The following is a 22,504-nucleotide window of genomic DNA, read 5'->3' as shown; positions in this document are numbered from 1 at the left end:
CCTAGAAAGTGCCAATCAAAAAATATTTTTCTTAAAGTTGGATTATTAAAATGAGTGCTATAAACTGATGCTTGTGTCTTCCAAAAAATCCTATGTGGAAGACTAGTCTCCAGTGTTACAATGTTGAGAGGTGAGAATTTTGGGAGATAATTTGGTCATGAGGGTGGAGGCCTCATGAATTGCATTAGTACACTTATACATGAGAGAGCTCTCTTTCCTTTTGCCATGCAAGGCTATAGCAAAAAGACAGCCATCTATAAACAATGAAATGGGCCATGAAACACTGAAACTGCTGGCATCTTGAACTTGAATTTCTCTGCCTCCAGAACTGTCAGAAATAAATTTCTGTTGTTTAAAAGTCCATGGTATTTTTTATTAGCAGCCTGAATGGATTAAGGCAGTGAGTAAAATGGAAAGATAATAGGAAGTTTCTAAAAGATCAGATGTTTTAATATTTTGAAGGTGGCATATTACTAGAAATGAAAAGATAAAGCCACGATAGTGTTGGGAGAGGGGAGTGGAGGATATAGGAGATAGAAAGCCTAATGACCTAAAGGGCCAGAGAATGAGGGAGAGGGAGAAGGATGAGGAGAGGAAGGGCTAGGGGGTAGGGGGATAAGAGTAGAGTGAAAGAGACAGGGAGAAAATTACTAGGAAATGAAAGAGAATCCCAAACAGTAACCATCAAGCACCAAGGTGGAATAGTAGGTGATATTGCTGTTAGAATAAGCTTCAAAGGAAGCTATTATGGAGGAGAGGATAACAGTAATATACAAATGTAAATATGGACCTAGAGGGCACTATCCTTGGAGTGTAAGATTATAAAGTTGTTCATACGAAACATTAGGATAAAGTTAACTTTGCTGAAGCTGTATTATAAGTTCCAGGGGTCATATAGGAAAAGTTTGGGTCATCAGAAGATAGGATAGGAAAAATAAATTTTCAGAGATGAATGAAGCATAAACCATGAGTATTGAATTTTTTTGTGGTTACTGAGGTTAGCATGGATATAAGAAAGGATAAATTCCCCCTGAAATTCTCTTAGAGAAGGTCAATGATCCATTTTAATTACAGCCTCCTTCCAGGAACTGGTCTCTTAGACAGATTGTAATGGTTATTTGCATAGTATGGGGAGGGAAAAAGGGAAATTCTGCCAAAATCTGCAGAGCTTTATGGGTTCTCTTTTTAAACCTGCCAACAGCAGTGTCAATGCCAAGCAATTAAAATATTTCTCAAAAGTAGAGAACTATATTTACTATATTTATATTCTTGTGCATATTTTGAAATATCTGGCTAAAGAATTTCAGAGATTCTTCTGTTAGACAACAGGTTTCCTCTTAAACATAATTCCATGTAAGTGTTTTAAAACAATACTATGAAACACTTAAAAATAATAATGTTCAGGTTCTTGCTTAACCTTTGAGATAATTCAGTTCAGTGTTTCTTGGCAAGAAAAATACAGAACAGCATTTTTTCCTACTTCCATTTATTCTACCTTCTCATCATTTGAATTAGTTTGAAATAAATAAGACTACATCTTCTTCAAAACTATAAATTCAGAACACTTATATGTACTAAAAGTTAAAAGGTCTATACAGAACATTATATATATATATATACACACACACACACACACACATACACACACTAAATCAGTGCTTCTCAAAATGCACCATATGAAGCACGTTCATTAGAACCATCTAGTTTATTTAACATTCAGATATCTCTACACTTCAAAGCACTTCCTGAATAATATTCTCAGTGTAAGAGATGCTGAAAGTCTAAAAATATATATGTATATAAAATAAATTCATAACAATTTTTGTATGTACACTAAATTTGACATATATTGTAATTTCAGAAAGAGTAGGTTTGGAAAGATGAAGAATCATGTATTAATTTTAACAATCATCAAGAATGATTGCTTTGACTAGGAGTATAAATAACAGATTTTTCTCATTTTTACCATAGGCTAGGCACAGTGTTATTTAAGAAGCAGACCCTCCAACCAGATAGAAGGATTCAAGCACAAATCATTTAACAGTGAAAGAAATAAAAGCCAGGGAAAATGAAGTGGGATGATTTTGTAGCATGTCAACTACATTTCCCTTGGATGTTTCTAGGTTAAAGTTGGCCACAAGGTAAATATTTACAAGATTGTGAAGTGGAAGTAAAGCATCAGCAATAATGCTTAGGAGGTAGGGTTAGAATATCAGGCACTTATATTTGCTCAAGCACATTTCATTGGGCTGCTGACTCACGTTGTTAGTGTATGAAAGCAGCCAGGTCTATGGCCCTCCAGATCTCATGAGATCACCTCATTCAGCTTTTTTGGAGTCCTGGACAGGCACATGTACAGTTCTTTGGTAAATAGCTCCAGACTTTTCTGCAGATCACTTGTGCTACTGAAGTCAGAGACAATGAAAGAGAAATGTGGGTTCCTGTCTGTCTTCATGGATTCCAATTATCCTCTTTGCCCTCACTTCACGTCAAACTTGTTTTCCTGGCCTCAGACCTGCTGAGCTAAAACAACTTCAGGCCCACCACACAATGCAAGAGCAATAGCCTTCCATAAACTTTTCCACCTTTTCTCACAAACTTGTAAACTCTAATATAATCCCTTATTTCATATCACTCTTAGTGGTTTTACCTTCTTAGTCAAACCATAATTCATGAGACAGGAAAGGGAAGAAAGGCAAGAAAGAGGAAATTATCAAATACACTGCTGCTATAGATGACTGGAGCTCAATCCCACTGGAGACTATGAGAGTCAATATACAGCACATCTTCAAGTCTCCCATCCTAGCAGAGAGGCAGCTAAAATGTTTATCTACCAGCTTCTGCCAAACATTAGTTAAGAAATGCTCCCAAGAATAATTCTCCAGGCGTTCTCATCAGTGGGCAAAGCAGGCTCTAGTGGCCAGACAAAGGCCTAGCAGAGAGACATGACTGCCGGCAGATGGAAGTTGGGTGACATGGACAGCAAGGGTGGGGCCACAAGGATGTGTAGTCACTGACAGCATCACTTAAGAGAATTTTACAAGCACTTACCTCTTCTATTCTCACAGCAACTCTAAAAGTATTCTGTATTATTTATACTTGGCTTATGAGGTTAAAATAGAGAGATTTAGAAAGCCTAGGCAAACTTCCCAAAGTCACAGAGCTAAGCGGAGGAATTAGGATTTAAAACCAGGTATAAATGATCACAAAGTGTATGCTTTTAATGTACCTTGATAGCTGTCAAATCTCAATTTAGTTTCTTCCATTCTGTATGGCAGCAGCTGTGATTCTATCCAGTTTTGGCACTTACGGTTTTCACTCTGGGACCTTTTGCTAACTATTTGGGCTTTAATAATTCCTCAGACCCTATCTATACTATAGAATCAAATTCTAAAATATGTGGGACTCATATGAGAATTCTGCCTTACAAGATACCAGATAAAGGTGTGTCTAGAAAATCAGCCAATACATAAAATACAGGGCATGAAATTTGTTAAAAGTAAATTACTTCTCCTTTTTACTTATTCTTTTCACCATAGGCTCCATCTGCATCTTGAGGACGAATAGCAGATGGAAGACTCTGCTCAGAAGTTAGGAACAATTGTGTGATTGAGCCAAATTTAACATTGTAGGACTGAAATATGCAAAAAAACAGAGGTCATAAATGAAGACATGGTCCATCAACAAAGAGAGAATTTGTTTGAACTGTTGAACCAAATGTTAGTTCAGTAATTGAACCAGGTTGTGTACAGCAATTAAGGCAGGGACTAAAAATACAGACAATATGAGTAAGTGGGTATAGAGAATGTAGGGGAAACAGATGCTACAACAATCCGTTGACATTTAGAACCATTGCTCCAGCTTCATCTCTCTCCAATCCCTCTTTTACACTACCTGCTCTGATTTTATTAAACTGCTTAAAGATTAACCAGCATACTATACTCTTTCTTGCCTCTGAACCTCTGAGCATATCGATCCCTTTTACCTGTAAAACATGTCCCTCTATAACTAATAACAAACCCAATGATAAAGTCTTAAATGGTTACCTTCTAATATTAAGAGTAAGAAAAAGATGCCCGCTGCGATCTCTTCTATTTAATCTGTACTGGAGGTTCTACTCAGTGAATAAGCAGGAAACATAAAGAAATAGCATAAAAATCAGAAAGAATGAAGTAGTAGCAACTCTATTTGAAGATGTTATGATTGTTTAGAACATAAAAAATGCATAATAAAATATTACAACTAATAAGTAAGTTTAGAGAGTTTTCAAAGGGGTCAATATTAAAAACTCAATTGTATCTGTATATTTGTAGCAAATAACTGCGAAATTAAGTTAATTATATTTTCAAAAGTGCTAAAAACATAAAATGCTTAAGAATAATTTAGAAAAAGGAATACAATGTCTCTACACTGAAAACTACAGAAGCTGTTAAGAGAAGTAAAAGTTCTAGATAATAGTAATAGTATTGTTAAGACAGCAATGCTCCTCAAATTGATCTATAGATTCAATTTAAACCAAATCAAAATCTCATCAGGTGTTTTTTATTTTTTATTTTGTTTGTAGAAATTGACAAGTGGATGCTTAATTTTATGTATACAGATATCCTAGAAGATTCAAAACAGTGAAAAGGAAGACAATGTTAGAGAATTTGTACTTGATTTCTAGTAAAAAGAATTAAAAGTCAAGACAGTGTAGTAAAGGAATAATTACAGACCTATAAATCAACAGAATAATAAAGCCTCCATAGATAGACTCCAAAAATAAATTCAAATGATTTCTGACAAAGGCACCAAGGCAACTTAATAGGGAAAAGAAAGTATTTTTTACAAATTGTACTGAAACAACTAAGTATGGACAAAAAGGTCATCAAATCTTATATCACACTATACAGAATATATACCTGAAGCTGAATATATACCTTTCCAATAGAAGGAAAAAAACATCTTTGTGACATTGGCAAAAGCAAAGACTTCTTAGATGGGACATGACACAGAAATCATGAACTAAAAACAAGAAAATGAATAAATCAAGCCTTATTAAAATTTTAAAAAATTGATCTTCCAAAAACACTGTGAAGAAACAAAAAAGGCAATTCAGCGTAAGTGCCAATATTTACAAAACGTATATAGACATGGGTCTTCTATACGTATTATCTATATCTATGTATAACTTTTACCACTCACTAAGACATACCAAATGACAACCAACCATAGATAAATAAGCAGCCAAATTAAAAATGTTAAAAATATATGAACATTTTGCAAATGAAGATATATAAATGAACAATTAGCATATAAGAACATAATATAAATCTGTACTTATCAAGGAAATACAGATTAAAATCCCTGACTGAAAATATCAAAAATTTACAAAAACATGGTACAACTGGAATTATCATACATTGTCGGTAGGAATGTGAAATGATATATTACTAGTTTCTTGAAAATTTAGGTACATCTACCTACAATCTAGCCTTTCCACTCTTAGCTATTTACCAAGGGAAATTAGAACACTTATCTAAATAAATACACGGATTAATATCTTTGCAGTTTTATTTATAACAGCCCCTAACTAGAGATAACCTAAGTGTCCACCAAAAAGTAAATGAATAAATTCGACTTGGTATGATCATACAATTAAACACTAGTTAGCAATAAAAAAAGAAAGTATGGGTACAGCAGAAGAAACGTCAAAACCCTATAAAGATATACAAGTATAATGTATCCATAATAATTAAAAATCAAAAAACTATGATGCAATGTGAAAGACATCAGACCTAAAATAATATATACTGTATGCTGCCATGTATATAAAATTTCTACAAATGAAAATTAATTTATGGTCACAAAATACAGATCAGTGGTTGCCTGAGCCTGGGGATGGGAGAACACCTGTCTTGTAAATGAGGAATCTTTTGTGGATGATGTAATTGTACTGTATTGTACTATATCTTGATTGTGGTGGTATTTTCACAAGTATATACAACAGTCAAAACTCATTACATTGTATACTATAAGTGGATGCAATTCATTATACATAACTTTTATTTAAAAACTTGTTTAATTCTCAATCAGTGGTGCTTTTTATTCTCAATCCACTCAAATTATTCTTCAAATAACAAAGGTTTTTTGGGAATGTCAATTTGAAATTGTAAGATGTATCATTACCTGGCATCAACAAGATCAAATTTATTTAGAACTAAACTTCATATTACTAGTAAAAGAGTAACACTCAGCTCTAATGGTTTATTGTATAATACATACACACAAAGAAAACAAATAAAAATCTCTTAAACACCTTCCTAAATAATTGCCTGACAAGCAGAAGGGATATTATATGAATATACAGTGTGTTGCACCAAAATAAAACAATTAAATTTGCCGCACTCTTAGTTGACATCTATGTCATTGTAATTATGCACACTAGGGTTGTCATCGCTGATAAATACTTGTTAATTGCCAAAGGCAATTTTTCACATTCTGCCTGACAGTAACCTGTAGCTGTGCCAGGACAATTTTGTAGTATTAAAAGGTTGGCTATAAAGAGCTGCAGAGCATACCATTTCACTAATAATTGATTTTCTTCTTCTCATTTTAAAATCCTTGAGGTTGAAGAAACATTGACTAATACATACACAACACCACAGGTAAAGATCTTTTCAAATGTTCAGTTATTATACTCATATCCTATTAGGTTTCATCTAAATAACTACATGCACAATGTCTTACATTTCTAAGAAACCAAATTAAAAAAAAAAATTTTCCCCAGTATAAGACAATTATTGACTTTTATATTTTGCTTAAATAGTGCTGATGTCTTCTAAACTATTCAGAACATTTGAAGTAATAATTTCTGAATATTATCTTCTTGCAAGAATTTAAATACAAGAACTCAGTCAATGTTTAATCTTTTTCTTCATCTTTTAGCTTTTGGGTTTGCTGCTTTCTTGTGTCAGGTCATAACTATAAAGAACAGAAATAATTACATAAAGTATAAGTACACAAATTTTTAACTTCTAATATATCCATGTTTTTAATTTAGATAAAAATTATTAAACTTTTTACATGGTATGCTGTTCAACATAAAGAAATTTATAAGATGATTTCTGCTCCAAGATGTTCTTATCTATTATGGTATTTTAGTCCAAGTCCTCTTATAAGGAAAAAACAAGACAGCATTACATTTGAAAAATATTTTTTGGGGAAAATACTTTTGAGGATAAAGGGGAGAAGGCATGAAAAAGCAGGAAGAACCTTTGGACCACTATTTGTGTCTGACAATTTTGAAGAAGAAGGGAAAGGAAGAAAACTTTGATGAGAAAAGTCCCAGCAAAGTTCTAGGGAAGTTTGACCAGGCAAATGGAGGGTTCTTGAGGCAGAGCTGCATGTTAGAAATATCCCACATCTTGCAGGAATGTCCAGGATTAGTATCTCCACCATTCTTAGTCCTTGAAGAGAAGCCCATGTGAAGGATGATCTAAGCACAAATACCATTCTGAATTGACATGGTAATCTGTTGGAGCTATTGGTCAACTAAGCAATTCATAGATCTGAACAATGCATTTTTATGCCCATCACCTCTCACCCCTTGAACTACATACATCATCTTCTCCAGTAGTCTAGTGCATACCTCCTAGGTGGTTCCTATTGTCCTCTATTTTTGAGGGGGAAACTTAGAAAAGGAAGAGTAGAAGGTAATAGGGCAAGTAGCTTCCATCACTGCAGTTGGTCTGGAGATAGGATAACCATCCTCTCTAGTCAATAGATTCTAGATCTGAAAATTGGAAAAGGATCATAATTTTGTACTAGATCTACCACCCTCAAAGCGTCCTGTTTTATCATACTTCTCTTTTTATGGTTGAGATATTAAGTAAGACCTTAGTTGGCTACTCCTTTATTTTGCCTCTAGGGCAAAATTATTTGCTCTATTAGTCATTTTCACAGTTTCTATTAGTCATCTTCACAATTTCTTTCAGATCAAGACCCTTGAGCTTCATATCTAACATTGACGATAACTGAGACCTCCAGGCTCCTGGCCACTAAGCATTTCCATGTGACCTTTATTACACAGTGTCCTACAATCCCACTGGATATTAACAAGCCCAGGTCTGTGCCACCTCTCCTGCTGTGAGTGCTGGTCTTCGCTGGAGAGTCACCACTGAACATTTGTTTGATACTATTTTCCCTTTCACCAGAGCATTCCCAATGGCCTGAGTGAAGGCTTTGTTTTTTGAACACTTCCATGGAACATAATACTCTGGTGGGTCTTCTATTTTCATATAATGTGCTCATTCCAGCATGGCCGCTGGAGTCTCTTTATTTCCTCTTCTAGAGCCTGCCAGGGCAATTCAGACATTACTTCACTCTTTGCTGGCCAGTTCTCCAAGCTTCTAAGAGCCACCTAAGGAATAATTTAGTGCCATTCTATGGTTTTTTTTTGCCAGGATGATTAAATCCTGTATACTAAGAAATGCACAAAAGTCAATGGATTCCAGTTACCTCTGGCCCACTTAATCAAACACCCTCAACATCAAATCCTGAGGTTTTTCTGGTTCTGCCCAAACATGCAAACTAATTTCTCCAGCTCATTTGTTATGTAATGCATTTCTTTCCTTATTAGGCCAAACCTTTCCCTGGGCAGTTTTTGCTGGGACTTAGCCCAGGTTATCAGCCTGGTTGCAAGGGAGGAGATTTGGATGGCTTATCGGAGAGACACCTGCCACTTTGCAATGGAAAGACTTCTGCAATATCTTTAGCAGATGAGTCGTACTAGCTTTTATTAGGGAAAGGTTACCAGCCTCTCCACCTAAGATTTCAAGGAGATCTGCTGACCTAACATGATCAAAGATTCTACCCAATCCCTATCCATGTTTCACAGTCCCAGATTTTCTCAAACAGGGTCCTGAACTTATAATAAAAGATTTACCTTGGCTGGGCATTTATAAATCTCTATACCTCTGTGACTCAAACTATTAAGTCCTCAAATTGCTGTCTACCTGTTCCAGCTTTTCCAGTTCAGGAAATAAAGTCCTCTTTTAAGATATCAAATAGCTTCTCTGGATCTCATATTTAGCCTTTAACAGCTTGCTAAATACCTGTCGCTTATCAATACCACGTATCAGTAGGCAGCCAATTCTTTTGCCTTTGCATACATTGTTTTCCTCATATATTTCAAATGTCGAATTCATCAAAAGGCATTTTTCTCAGTGTCACCAGAAGTGACAGCAATTGGTATGTCACCTTGTTCTGGGGCTACATCACTCAGGATAGTACTCTCTTTATCTGGGAGGGAGTATGTGAGCCAGTCTCCGTGCTCCATCTCATTGCCTATCTTCTTGTTCCACTCGTGCCTCTACTTGTTTTACCTCAGGTCCTCTGAAAAGCCAATGATAAGATAGGCTAATGCAGGCAAGAAATGTGTTGAGAAAAAGGCCCCAAAAGAATAAAGGGGAGCAAGCATGAGAAGGAGAAGAAAGCCTCCCACGACATTACATTTTCTGACAGCTGTGAAGAAAAGGGGAGGTGAAAGAGAATTGGTTAGAAAGTATCTCAGTCTGGGGAACATTCTTTGCATTATGTGAAGAGGGTGATGCATAAAAGGAAAGTACAGAAGCATACTATAAAAATAACAAAAAAAAAAAAAAGAAAAAGAAAGAAAGAATCTCAGTGTCTGCAGCACAGTTCTCAGGTTTTGGTGAGAGCAAAGTGTAATTCTCAAACTCAAGTGTCCTATCAGAACATTTTCTCATCTTGCAGAGATGGACCTCTGTTAGTAGTATTGCCAAGTCAATGTCTGGTAGTAGAGTGTGGGAAGCATAGTCGTGGCATGGACACATTGATAAATCTAGAAGGGCAGGAGCTGTCAAATATGCTCCCTGCAGGAAAAGATCTGAGTGACACATTTTCCTGGCCACCACATAGACAAAGTAATTTATGTACATAAAATTTCAACTACACAGTGTAAAGCAATAAGAACTCCAAGTGAGCCATAGGTGAAATGAACCAGTTTAGAAAAGTGACACTATTTAGGGTTAGGAGAATTATGGGAGAGCACTAGTTGGGAAGGAGGCAGAGGCTGCAGAGTATTTTATAGGTAGCATTGGAAATGGGACTTAAGGTGAAAGGGAGGGGTGGATTTGGAGGAAGTCAGTGAAAGGGCATTCCATTCAGGAACAGTCAAAGCAAAATATTAGCTTCTTTGGGAAATGGCCAGCAATAGGGCTTAAACTATCTGAAGTGGGTTCCTAAAGGATATGCATAAAAAGGAAGCTGTAAGTAGAACTTTTCATCTATTATTCATTCTGGGCTCTGAGAGCACTTCCTACAGCACTCAATCATGTCAAATTTCGAGATTGTTTTTTTCAACCACTGTGGACTCTTCAAGATTAAGATTTTTAAACCCTTGCATCTGAGACAATACCTAACAATGAATGATGTTCAATGAATATGTGTTGAGTGAACAAATGATTTCATAATAATGAGGATAAATGGTGCCGGATGTCAGACTCACAAGTTTGTCCTTTTTTGTTATTGCTATTATTTTTATTCTCTCTTGTCAGTTCAATAATGAATCAACATTATTTAAATGAAAAATATTTCAAGTAAATCTTCATTCTTATTATTTCTAATTTTGAGCTCAAAAATGAATCATTTTAATTCACTTCTTCCCATTACTGTACTGGTGTTTTTAAATTAAAATCTTAGCTGTGCCTTAAGTTAATATTTGATTTCAAATATAATATTCTTTTACTGATTATAAATACATAAAATAAAATCACCATGCTACTATGGAGAAATAGTCATAGTTAATATTTTCATAAAATTTCTTCTAATATTTTACTTAAAAATTCTCAGTCTCTATATAATAGGATTTAGTTTAAAAACATTTTTATATTTTAAAAATATAGTGTAAGAAGGAGAGTACTGCATTAAATACTAATGTGGTACTCTTTTTGAAAATAATCAAATGTAAATTACTGCTTTCCCTTAAGTAACCTGTATATTTCTTCCCTTTTTGTAAAAAGAAATAGGTAAATACTTATATTTTCTTTATGTGGCTTGTTAAGGAAGCAAAAAAAATATGATGTCCAAATCATAGCATCTTCTATTCTTTATTCTTGACTTTTTAATTATCATTATAAAAGCTTTATTCTTTTCTGAAGGTTGAACACATGGAATAAAGAATCTTCCCTAGATTTTAATATGCTCATTCTTCATTTGCCCTGGGCTTCTCCCAGAATAGCTCTGTGACAGTATTTACACAGTTTCAAATGCTAAAGCAAAACAGAGACTCTTAGCAAATATTCACAGTATTCAAGAAATATTTATCTGTTTTATTTTTAAACATAATATTTTATTAAATGATCAGGAATATTTTCAGTTACAAAAGCACATGACTTTAACTATTACAAGGTTTTATACAAAGCATTAGGTCATCTCTGCCTCAGTATGGACTTGATCTGATTGTTAACTAACATTAGTAAGTCTCCAAATCCACTATTAAAGCAGTATCATTTATATTGAGGACTTCAAGAGACTCTTGACTTTTTGTGGTTAGTCCATTAAGAGGAAACATAATTAACACAACTGTAGAGTACAAATTTCCAAGTACTATCAAAAGAGTATGTGTCATTTGAGTTTATGAAGTGACTTTTGTTCATGTCAGCCAGAAACCTCAAAGTTTAGTCCAATAAATACAAAGAGGAAAATCAATGTTTGGATGTTTTCTCAAAACTAACAAATTTGAACAATAAAGAACATTGAATTTTAGAATTAAAAGAGATCTTGGAAATACTCTAGTATTTAATGCAAAATAACTTTTATCACAAGTGACAAATCTACTTCATTCTTAGAGGCCACATGAAGTTCTATGTTAAGAATGCTTTTAAGGCTGATATTGGTTTCAATGGTGGAAAAACTATATTATAATTGTAGAGCAAAATTATTTATATGGGATTAGCAATGGCTGGGCACCTGCTAGGTATTAAACAATTTAAATTATTTTCCTCTAAAATTTGACGAACAGAAAAACTACTTCCATTTTCCAATGTCATGTGATGATTCAAGTCAGTAGTCCCCCACCTTTTTGGTACCAGAGACTGGTTTCATGGAAGACAACTTTGCCATGGATGGTTGTGTGTGTGGTGTGTGGAACTCAGGCAATGATGGAGCTGTGGGGTGGCTGTAAATACAGATGAAGCTTCATTCACTCACCTGCTGCTCACCTCCTGCTATGCTGCTACCCCATTCCTCTCCCCAAGTATCATGGAAGGCAATTTTTCCATGGACAGGGAAGAGGGGGAGGTGGAGCTCAGGCTGTGATGGGAGGGGTGGGTGGCTGTAAGTATATATGAGACTTCTTTGCTTGCTCATCTGCCGCTCAGCTCCTGCTATGTGTCCCCCACTGCCGCCCCTGCTTCCTAAGTTTTTATCTTTTTGTCTACTACTTCTATCATCTATGTTAGTTTTGAGTTCTATTATCTATTGATTAATTTTTCTTACCAAAATTTTGTATTGGTAACATTGCTTGTTAGCTTTAAAAATTTAAATTTCGAGTTTTGTTTTTAGACACAGTTAAATGGAAACAGTTTGATGTTTTTTAAGCTTGCTATTGAGCTTTGTTGGGTGAAGCCAAAACAACCATTAGTCTTGGCTACTGTGATCCTGTTCCTAAAAGGATTCCCTTCCAATACCTTCCTAAGGACTCCGCTCAATACCCATTGTATCAGGAGATCTTTGTACTCTGTCTGGGAGATACATGAAATATTCCATACCCTTTTGAACAACATTTTAATGTCCTCCTGGAATCCTAGGGATCACTAATTCTGTGCTTTTTGTCCAATATAATTTTTATTTTTTGTTCTTTGAAGTGGAAGGGAAATTCCTTTCCCTGTTACTTCATCATAGCCAAAACTAGACATCTGTTCCCATCCCATTCCTCCCCGTCTCCAGATATTTTGAATGTGAGCAAGCATTTTGTTTATTTCCATGTAAAGAAGAATTTAGAGGTATATATTTTCCTCTGTAGCCTCCTAAAATGGTAACAGAAAAATAATAAAATGGTTTTTTAAAGGGCCTATAAAACCCATACAAACAGGAGGCAACAGTAGCAAAATTTTGCCAACTGAAAGGCAGATGATCATTACTACAAAACTAGGAGAGGAGAAAAACCTAAATGCCTAAGCAGTCAGTGGAGAGAGCCAAGCCCCCGAAATGTAGGCAATAGCAGTAATCAGTAGCTCTAGAAATGGAGCTACTGTACCTAAAACAGGAACATTTTGAGTAAATTGCCATTGCATTATACCAAGAGAAAAAAGACAAACTCAAAAGGTTACATGCTATATATTAATAATTCTATATAGTCTGGAAAAGGCAACATGTCTTCATGTAATTCACTGAGCCCAGTGTTTAAGGTAATTATGAAGAACAGATCCCTGTGTCCTAGCACTTGAGACACTTTTCTGGATTGATATTGCTTCATTTAGTAGTGCCCTCTAGAATGATTTTATAATCGAATTGTCCATATATTTAACTCTATGGTTTCTGTTGTATATCTACTCTTTACAACTATATAATGAAAGATTTATTTGAATGCATTTTTGAATCAAGATACTTCAGGCCTAAGTTATTATCTTACCCATCAGGTAATTACCTACCAGGCCTGAGTTATTACCTATAAAACGAGACAGTGCTATAGATAGGTATTTTATGATGGTTCATTAATTTCTTTATCCAGAGATCTCCAAAAGAATCCATATAAATCTTTTCCAGAATGTTTAAGGGGTTTTGCCATTAAACTTATGGGACTATAGATTCTGACATCCACTTTAAACACTTTTAGAAAATTAAGTAGTAGTTGGGGATTTTCAAGCTCCTGACATGTTTCATATTCCCCATGGTTTATCAATGCTGCCATATTCTCTCAAAAACTAGATGTTTCCTTTCCTTCCATACCATAGAAAAATATTTATAGCACCCCATAATATGAAATTATAATAAAAGAACATGGAAACAGAATGAAAAAGTTAAAATGTTCTGAGAGCCACAGCAGGTGCATGCAAGTAAGGTGCTAGGAAGGTGGGAGTGTTGGGAGCAAACAAAGAACCAAATTATAGTAGCTATAAGAACACATGAGATTTGACCAGAGGGAACTATCACTGGTTACCATGATTTGACATGGATAGGACTGAATCTCTTAATGGCCTAATTATATTGACAGCCTAGGTGGAAATAGTGACCTGGAGAATTCTTCAAACAGAAGTCTTTATTCAATGTGAATGTTGTTGAGCTGTTTGAACATCTCCTAAAACAATAATTCCTTTTCATAAATTTGTAATAGGAAGAATTATCTGTTTTTTTGAATTTTCAATTTTTGTTGTTATAGCCATTTGCTGGGCCTAGTAATCTCAAGGCTTTCCATTATGAAACTAACACATTTTACCCCAGATGTTATGAGGCTCAAGTTTATCAAACATTTTTGGGAATCTGACCTGTTTGGACCTATATTTAAGAAAGCTCATGCTCATTTAGTAATCTAGTAAGAATTTAATGAATGCCCTCTATGTCAAAATTATTATTCTAGTTGCTTATTTGGATGATAAAATCTTTTCAAGCATGGAACTAAGAGTCCAGTGATAAAGCAATTAAGACCATAAACAACAAATTCAAAATTAATTGTTTTATTAAATTACATTTATGATAAATGTCCCAGGAAGATTTATGAAATGCTATGAAAGTGTATTGTAGGTGAAGCTGGCCCAGTTGGTGTGAAGGCAGTGATCGTCTGGGGTGAAGAGGGAGAGGAGAGAGAGGGAAATTTTTCATAAAGAAAGAAAATTTCAGAGGAGAACTGAAAAGAAACTTGTAGAATGGGGGAAAAGGGAGGAGAGCAATGTGTATTCTAGGCAAAGAAAATTGCATGCCAAAGGCCCTCAGATAGGGAAAAAACTTGGCTCAGTTGAGTAACTGTAAAAAGGAAAAGTATGCCTGGGGCACAGTGAACTAGAGAAAGCATGACACTAACCTAACCAATTCCTAATGCAGTTCCTTGTCCCCTGTATGCAAATTCACACACTCTCTGAAGCTGAGTTCAAATTATCTCCTTTCCAGTTAGCCCAATATGTTCAGTCTACCTTTACATTTTTATAACGGTTTCTCTTTATGCCTCTCATTCTGAAGTGTTCACATAGAGAATCTCATATTTTTTACTTACCTGATTGTCTTAAGTACATCTGGTTACATACTCATACTGTCCCTAGAGGACTTTGAATATTTCTCACATTTTAATATATTACCCTTGACATCTGGCACACATAGTTCTTCGCAAACACTAAGTTTTCAATGAATACTGGCAAAATTTGAGTTGTGATGAGTATCACATATAAGATATACACAATATACATTTGATAATTCTCTCAACAAATATTTGTGAGCACCATCTCTGTGTCAGGCACTATGGTAAGCATTTGGGATGCAATGGTAGTTTTTGCTCTCAGCAAGTAAAAGTTCAACATCACAATCGCAAGTGACCAATTAAAGGAATTGCAAAGTGTTTGCCTATTTAAGAACAGAACAGATAGATGAGCAATGACACAAAGTAAGGAACTACAGGATAAGGAAAGTGAAGAGAAAACAAGCCCATTGCTTTACAACTGGGAGGTAAGGTCACACAAGTACACAAGGGTCTATGACTCTCCTTCTTTCAACAAATACTTCTCAAAGAATAGCATGTGCTATTTTTCTAGGAACTAGAGCAGGGGTCCTCAAACTTTTTAAACAGGGGCCAGTTCACTGTCCCTCAGACCGTTGGAGAATGCGCACTGTGGGCCTGGGAAGAGTCGGCTGCTAAGCAGGACAGGCAACAGTGGCAAAAACACCAGGTGGGCCGGATAAATGTCCTAGGCTGGAGGCACATAGCTGGAAGGCTGTAGTTTGAGGACGCCTGCACTAGAGAATGGGCAAGACAAGTCCCACACATAAGGAGCTTGAAGGAATTCCTAGCTGTGCCCAAAATTATAAGCATCCACATCCTATTTCTTATTGTGTCATGGGGCCTGTACTGGGCCTGGCCAACATCCACTGCAGAAGACTAAGCAAAAATTCCACAGAATGGAATTATGATCCCTAAAGATTTCAAAGTACCATGACTTGGCATATGCCTTCCATCTCAACAGCTGCAAACACTCTGACATAGTTTAACACTGACCTACATTAAAGCAGAGTACAGATTGGAAAGAAGAAACAATCACTCATTGAGTTGCTTTTTATTTTCCAGTTGTTCAACAATTATTTATTGAACATCTACTAAGTGGCAAGCAATATTTTGATAGCTGTGGATTCAATGGTAAAGAAGATGTGTAAGATCTCTGTTCTCAAGGGCTTATATTCTGGTAAGGATGATTAAAAATAAAGAAAATATAATTAGATAGTAAGAATGAACAATATTTTGTAGCATAACAAAGTGATGATAACCCATAATAAATTAAGGTATACTTTAACTACAAGAGTGGAATTGGAATGCTCCTAACTCAAAGACATGATAAATGCCTGAGATGATGGCTACTCCAATTACTCTGATTTTATTAATTCATTGTATGCTTATATCAAAACATCATGTGCACTCTATAAAGATCTACAATTATGTACCCATAATAATTAAAAATAAAAAAGAATTAAATGGGTCAGTAAGATAATGTCAGATAATGAGTGCTAAAAAAAATTAAAAGAATATAGATGTATAAATATTTCTTCAAGATCCAGACTTCAGTTCCTTAGGATAAAGGTCCAGGAGTGTTAGATTAGATGGTATTTCTATTTTTAATTTTTGAAGAGCTTCCATAAGTTTTTTCCATAGTGGGCATTCATTGCAGCATTATTCACAATAGCTAAAAGGTAAAAACAATCTAACTGTTCATTGATAGATGAATAAACAAAACATGTACATATTATGGAGCTCAAATGTCATTCCCCACTTGTCACAGAGGCTGGAGTTTGGCATTCGAGCTTGATCTTTGGGGCTATTCTTCGTGACCTGAAAAGTATCTAGTTTCTGTTTTCAGAGAACAAACAGCTTTTCTGTCACCTTAAGAGAACTATGACTTCCAGGCTTTTGTAATCTTTTTATAACAGAAGGTTTTATCTCAGAAAGGTTTAGGTGGCAAGTTGTTCTGTGTTTGCTTAACCTACTCACCTCCAGAAATGCCATAGAAAATGTGTGAGTCTTTAAGCAAATCTTCTGAACTTTTCCACTGAATATGTAGGGTGGCTCAAACCTAACATTTTATTAGGGGGAAAAAAGTGAATAGTTTTGATTTCCCTGGGACTATAAATAGAAATAGTCAATCTGGGTCATTATATTTAATCTTTCAAAGCAAACTTTTCCTATGTCTAGTCTACTACCTTCCATACATTCTATGTCCATAAAAATATTTTAATAGTTAAATTGAAATTGATCTTGAATTAGGCACAGCTGAACTTATATGAGAACATGGCATAGAAAAAACACATATCTAATGAAGTAACTAAAATCATCTGATAATAATATTCAGAGGCCATAGAGATTTCCCTCTTTTATAACCTAGTTTTGTTTAGATCACTTTAGGTGTCTTTGATTCATTCTTACCTAGGTCCATCTCTGGCACCTATTTTTGCATTTTCTTTCTTCCTTTGAGTTTTATCTTCTATGAGGCAAGCTCAGGCAGCTATTCTTTGGTCACTTATTCACCCAGTCATTCAATAAATACTGTGTCTCCTATGCTCTGGGTACTTGGGATACATCAATGAAGAAATTAGACAGAAAACCTTACCTTCCTGAGGCTCACCATGTTGATATTTTGTTGATTATCATCTTCATGATATTTTATTTCCTTCTCCTTTTATTGACAATGGGGCTTTCTCCTACATTTTTCATGAATTTTCTTCTTATTTCTGCCATCTGTCAGGAGAGTAAAAAATACTAACCTAGACACTTAGATAACTAATTTTTTCTTTGTTTTCACATGGGACAATCTATTGCTCTACCTGTCATGTCCTCTGAATAATCTGCCATTTACATACAGCACAAAATAATTGACAAAATACTTCTAAAAAAAAAAGAATTGTCATCAAAAGACAAAACTTCTTGTTTGCATGCTCAAACTTGCTTTTTGAAAGCTGTTAGAAAAATTTCCATTATTTTGTTTGTTGTTTCTTTTTGAATGCTGCAGCAATTCTATTTTCTAGAATAATGTCAGGATTACACAATGACCCCTTTTCAGCAAAAATAAAAAAGTATTATCTGTCCTCATAAACATTATTCAATTAGATAAAATAAAAATGACAATAAAATCTTTATTCAAAGCCTATGTTCTAGATAATTTAAAGGTAGAAACCTGAGGAAGACTATAGGAAATAAAGTTATCCACATCAGTATATGTACCATCTTTGTTTGATTTTGTTTTATGTGTCTAGATTTTGGTTTTGTGTTCCTTCAAATTTCTTCCATTAGTAAAAAATTAATATAACATTGTATTTTAGCACAACCAAAATGCTTTACAATCAATATAAGTTATTTATTTAAAAATTGGGCATTGTGAATTTGCAACTTTTTGAGTTCTTTGATTTCACTACTAGAGAACTGTATTCAAACTATGATTAGAGGGCAGCAGAGTAATAAAAAACCAATACAAAAAAATGGATGTATAAAAGAATATATAACAGTTAAAAAAGGAATAATGAAATGACAATTCTAGTTGTAATTGTGGTTGTAATCATTGTTTTGAAAGTAAAAACTGTAATGCAAAATATTTTTATATTATAATTATTTTTATTAAAAATCTTCATAAGTTATGATTAAATATTATGTATTATCTTCTTTTGAAAACCTAAAATTTTTGTGTGCAATGCTTTCACAATCCATGACACACAAATACAAGTAGCTATGTAGGAGCAAACAAAGAGTGTGTCCTGTAACTTATTACTGATTAAGAATGGTTCAGGAAGTTACCAGAAAGTTATAATTCTGTAAATTAATGGGGAAGAATATTTCATTGTGTTTAAAAGAGGCAACTTTTCCCCTTCTGTGTGAAGAAAAAATAGAGAAGCGCCATAGACAAACAAATAATTTCAAAATAATGGAACAGAGAATGTGGTAGCTCTCAGAAGGAAATAGAATGAATTTCCTGATGGACAATTGATTTATAGAGGAAAACAAAGTTTATTAATGAATTAATACAACAGAACAGAAGCTTAATCCTAATAATTAAAGGTAAAGCAAAAAGAATTGTAACAGGAAACCTGACAGTAGACTGACTCTTCAGCTTTCATTTTTTTGTGTGTACAAAGAAAAAAAATCCCAAAAGGATGAAAAGCCCATTAGCATTTTATTATTTTTATAATATATGCATTTAAAGTGTGTAATATATGTGCATTATAAATATTACATATACATGCATAATGCTAATTTACTCTTCTCTCGATATTATCAATCAAAGATTATCCACAAAATGATTTAGGTATTACCTAAATGTATTATAGGTAAAGGGAAATACACCAATGAACAATGCAAGATTCCTAAATTATGAAACTCAAAGTATGTAGGTGACAGCTATTTATTACATATTATTATTTTCTACTAGAAAATGTATTGTGCAAACGAACCAAAACGCCTCTGTCACTGTTAGTTGAATACTAAAAAGTTCCATTTTTAGAAAACTCTAAAAATACTTAATAATTGCTGCTATTTTAGCTTACTTAGTGGGAATTTATCTCATCCATCAAGATGCATGCAACAAACTGAAGTTATATGTAATTCAGACAAACTTTTAAATTTTACAGTACTTTTCAACCTTGTATATAAAAATTATGTTCATAGAGAAAATATCCAGTTTCTCCTTTGAAAAATAAAAAGCTTTTTGGAAGTTTTATATAAATTAAATATTTACTATCTTCCCTATTATCTTTTTTATTATAATTGTATAAATTTGAATAAAATGTAATGAGTAAGGTTACCATCCTTTTTTTTTTTTTTTTTTTTTCTTAAAACAACATGTTTATTTTTCAGAATTCTAGAAGCCAGAGGCTGAACTCAAGGTGCTAGCAAGGCAGGTTTCATTCTCAGGACAGTTCTCTTGGCTTATAGGTGTCTGCCATAACCATAGAGGTCATACTCAAATGACCTCTTCTTTGTGGGTGCATGAACAGAGTGTGAGCAAGTGAGCTGTCTGCTGTCTCTCCTTAGGCGATATGGATCCTATTGGATGTGAAGACATTACTGATTGTCACACAAAGGGGGAGCTATTAGCATAGTGGTGGAGTCCAGGGAAGCTGCTAGATGCCCTATGTACAGGACACTCCCACCACAGAGAATGATACAGCCCCAGATGTCAACAGTGCTGAGGCTGAGAGCCCATGCCATGGTGAGTGGGTGACTGGAAGCCCGGGACTGAAGACAGAAGACTTAGAAGGTGCTGCAAACTGCTGTCAAGAAATAAGGAAGCCTCAATGTAATTCAGCCCTAAGAAGGAATGAGTGAACTTCTCACACACTCTAACAAGGATCAACCTCCGAAACATTGTGCTAGGTAAAAGAAGCCACATACAAAAGACCCTGTAATATAGGATCCAATTATATGAACTGTCCAGAGTAGATAAATCCAGAGACAAAGCAGATTATCAGCTGCCAAGGGCTGGGGGATGGGGTGAGGTGTGGTTGCTAATGAGGATGGGGTGTCCTTCTGAAGGGATAAAAATCTGAAACAGAGGCAATGGTTTCACACACTGTGAGCATACTTAATGTCACTGAACTGTACCTTGAAGAGGGTTAATTTCATGCTATGTGTATTTCACCTCATTTAAACATAGAATGAGCGACACCCGATGTCACAGGAAAGAAGGGCTGTGAGACAGGAATCACTGACTAGCTGTGGGGGTGTGGGAGAGTCTGGGATGACTCCTGGGTTGCAGCCTGAGTGGGAGGCGGAGGAAGCCAGGAACAGAGATCAGTAGCACAGGAGGAGCAGGGACAAGGCCAGGCACTGGAACTCCTGCTGCCACCACTAGGAGCAGCTCCAGTGGTCACCGCAGCCACCTCCTCTGGAGTAGGCTCCTGGCACCCCGAAGTGAAACCCAGGATGTGTTGGGGACACCTCTGGCCCATCATGGGAGAGCCGACTTAACAAATGTTCGCCAAGTGCCAGCAGCTGTGCTCGTTCACGGGATCCTCTCAATCCTACAGATTCCTAACTGTTCACCTGATTTCTCCTCATTTTCCAGACCAGCATCTGAGGTTGTTTACACAGGTCACCCCTGGTGGGTGTCAGAGGCAGCAGGGACAGAACCTGGATTCCCTCTGGATTCTCAGCCAGGGCTCTGGAATCAAACCGAATGGGCTCCAGGCCTAACCTGCTGGGAGTCATTACACCTGTGAGCCTCAGGTACCTCACCTGTTACTCGGACACACTAATGTAAATCTCACAATTAAGGCAAGGGGCAGCGGAGTGATTCCTCCTGCTGGCCTATTTCACGTCGTCAATTCACAACAAGGACAATAAACACTGGCCAAATTAATAAATTACACAAACAGCCTCAGGATCATGCCTGGCGCCCGGTAAAGTGCTCAACTTCTTTCTTGTTCGGCTGTGTAACCCTGGGCAAATGTCTTCGAGTCTCCATCCTCTCCTTCGCAAATGGGGAGCACAGAATAAAGCAGGACAGAAAACGAAAGGAGCCATTTGGTTGCCACTTGTTCACTATATAACGACAATTCCAAGAGCTTCAGCCAATTTAAGACCCAGGCACTGGGTCTAAGCGGTTTAAGCCTCACACTACACCTAAGACGTTGTGCGGTGTCATTAGCCCCATTTTACAATGAGGGAAAGCCAAGCGCAGACAGGTTAGGCCACTTGCCCGCCATCACTCAGTCTCAAAGCCCAGGCTGCAAAACTCGCGCCCGCTGGGGGGCCCCCCCGGGAGCTTAGCATTCCAAGCGGTTCTAGCAGGGGTCGGCTCCAGACTCGCCCTGAGGGCCCCCACTCCCCAACTGTGCTGCCCGGTCCGCCCTAGGCCTCGACCCTGCCTCTCCCTCTGGCACCCACCCATCCACGCCCGCCCGTGGAGCCTCAACTCACCCAGCGCCGCACTCAGAGGAATAAGCCATTTTCCCGCCTTTCGCTCAAAGGCCCGCTTTTCTTGGCCTGGCCCCGCCCCCTCGCTGCGGGTCGGACCAATTGCAGAGCTGTAGGAGGAGCGACCACAGGCCGCAGGGAGGGCAGAGCGAGCGTCCCCTGCGCACGCGCGGCGCCTCATCCTCTTCCCACGCATTTCCCAACCTTCTTTTAAATGCCCCTCAAATTCCTTATAATTCAGTTAAATCTTTCATGTAAATATAAGTTTTCGTGGAGGTAATAAAGTGAAAACTTTGAGAAATGCTGAGATAGTGTATACTATTCTTTAATTTTCTAGAAATGAAAATGACATATGGATAACTTGTTTATCTCTCATCAATTATGTCAAAATGTTTATGTAGAGTC

At 36.1% G+C, this 22,504-nt stretch overlaps 1 long non-coding RNA gene across 1 annotated transcript in view; it reads right to left on the bottom strand.

The window, feature by feature from the left end:
- The window catches only part of LOC105854901 (uncharacterized), a 455,854-nt gene extending 433,684 nt beyond the window's left edge, over positions 1–22,170 (bottom strand). Inside the window, exon 1 of the long non-coding RNA XR_012918834.1 lies at positions 22,103–22,170. This is a non-coding gene — a long non-coding RNA (uncharacterized LOC105854901). The remainder of the gene's footprint in view (positions 1–22,102) is intronic.
- Between the last annotated feature and the right edge of the window lie 334 nt (positions 22,171–22,504).

The sequence above is a fragment of the Microcebus murinus genome, chromosome 4, assembly GCF_040939455.1.
Source record: "Microcebus murinus isolate Inina chromosome 4, M.murinus_Inina_mat1.0, whole genome shotgun sequence".
NCBI lineage: Eukaryota > Metazoa > Chordata > Mammalia > Primates > Cheirogaleidae > Microcebus > Microcebus murinus.
Note: the sequence above shows the minus strand (reverse complement) of the source record. Positions and strands in the feature narration are given on the sequence as shown.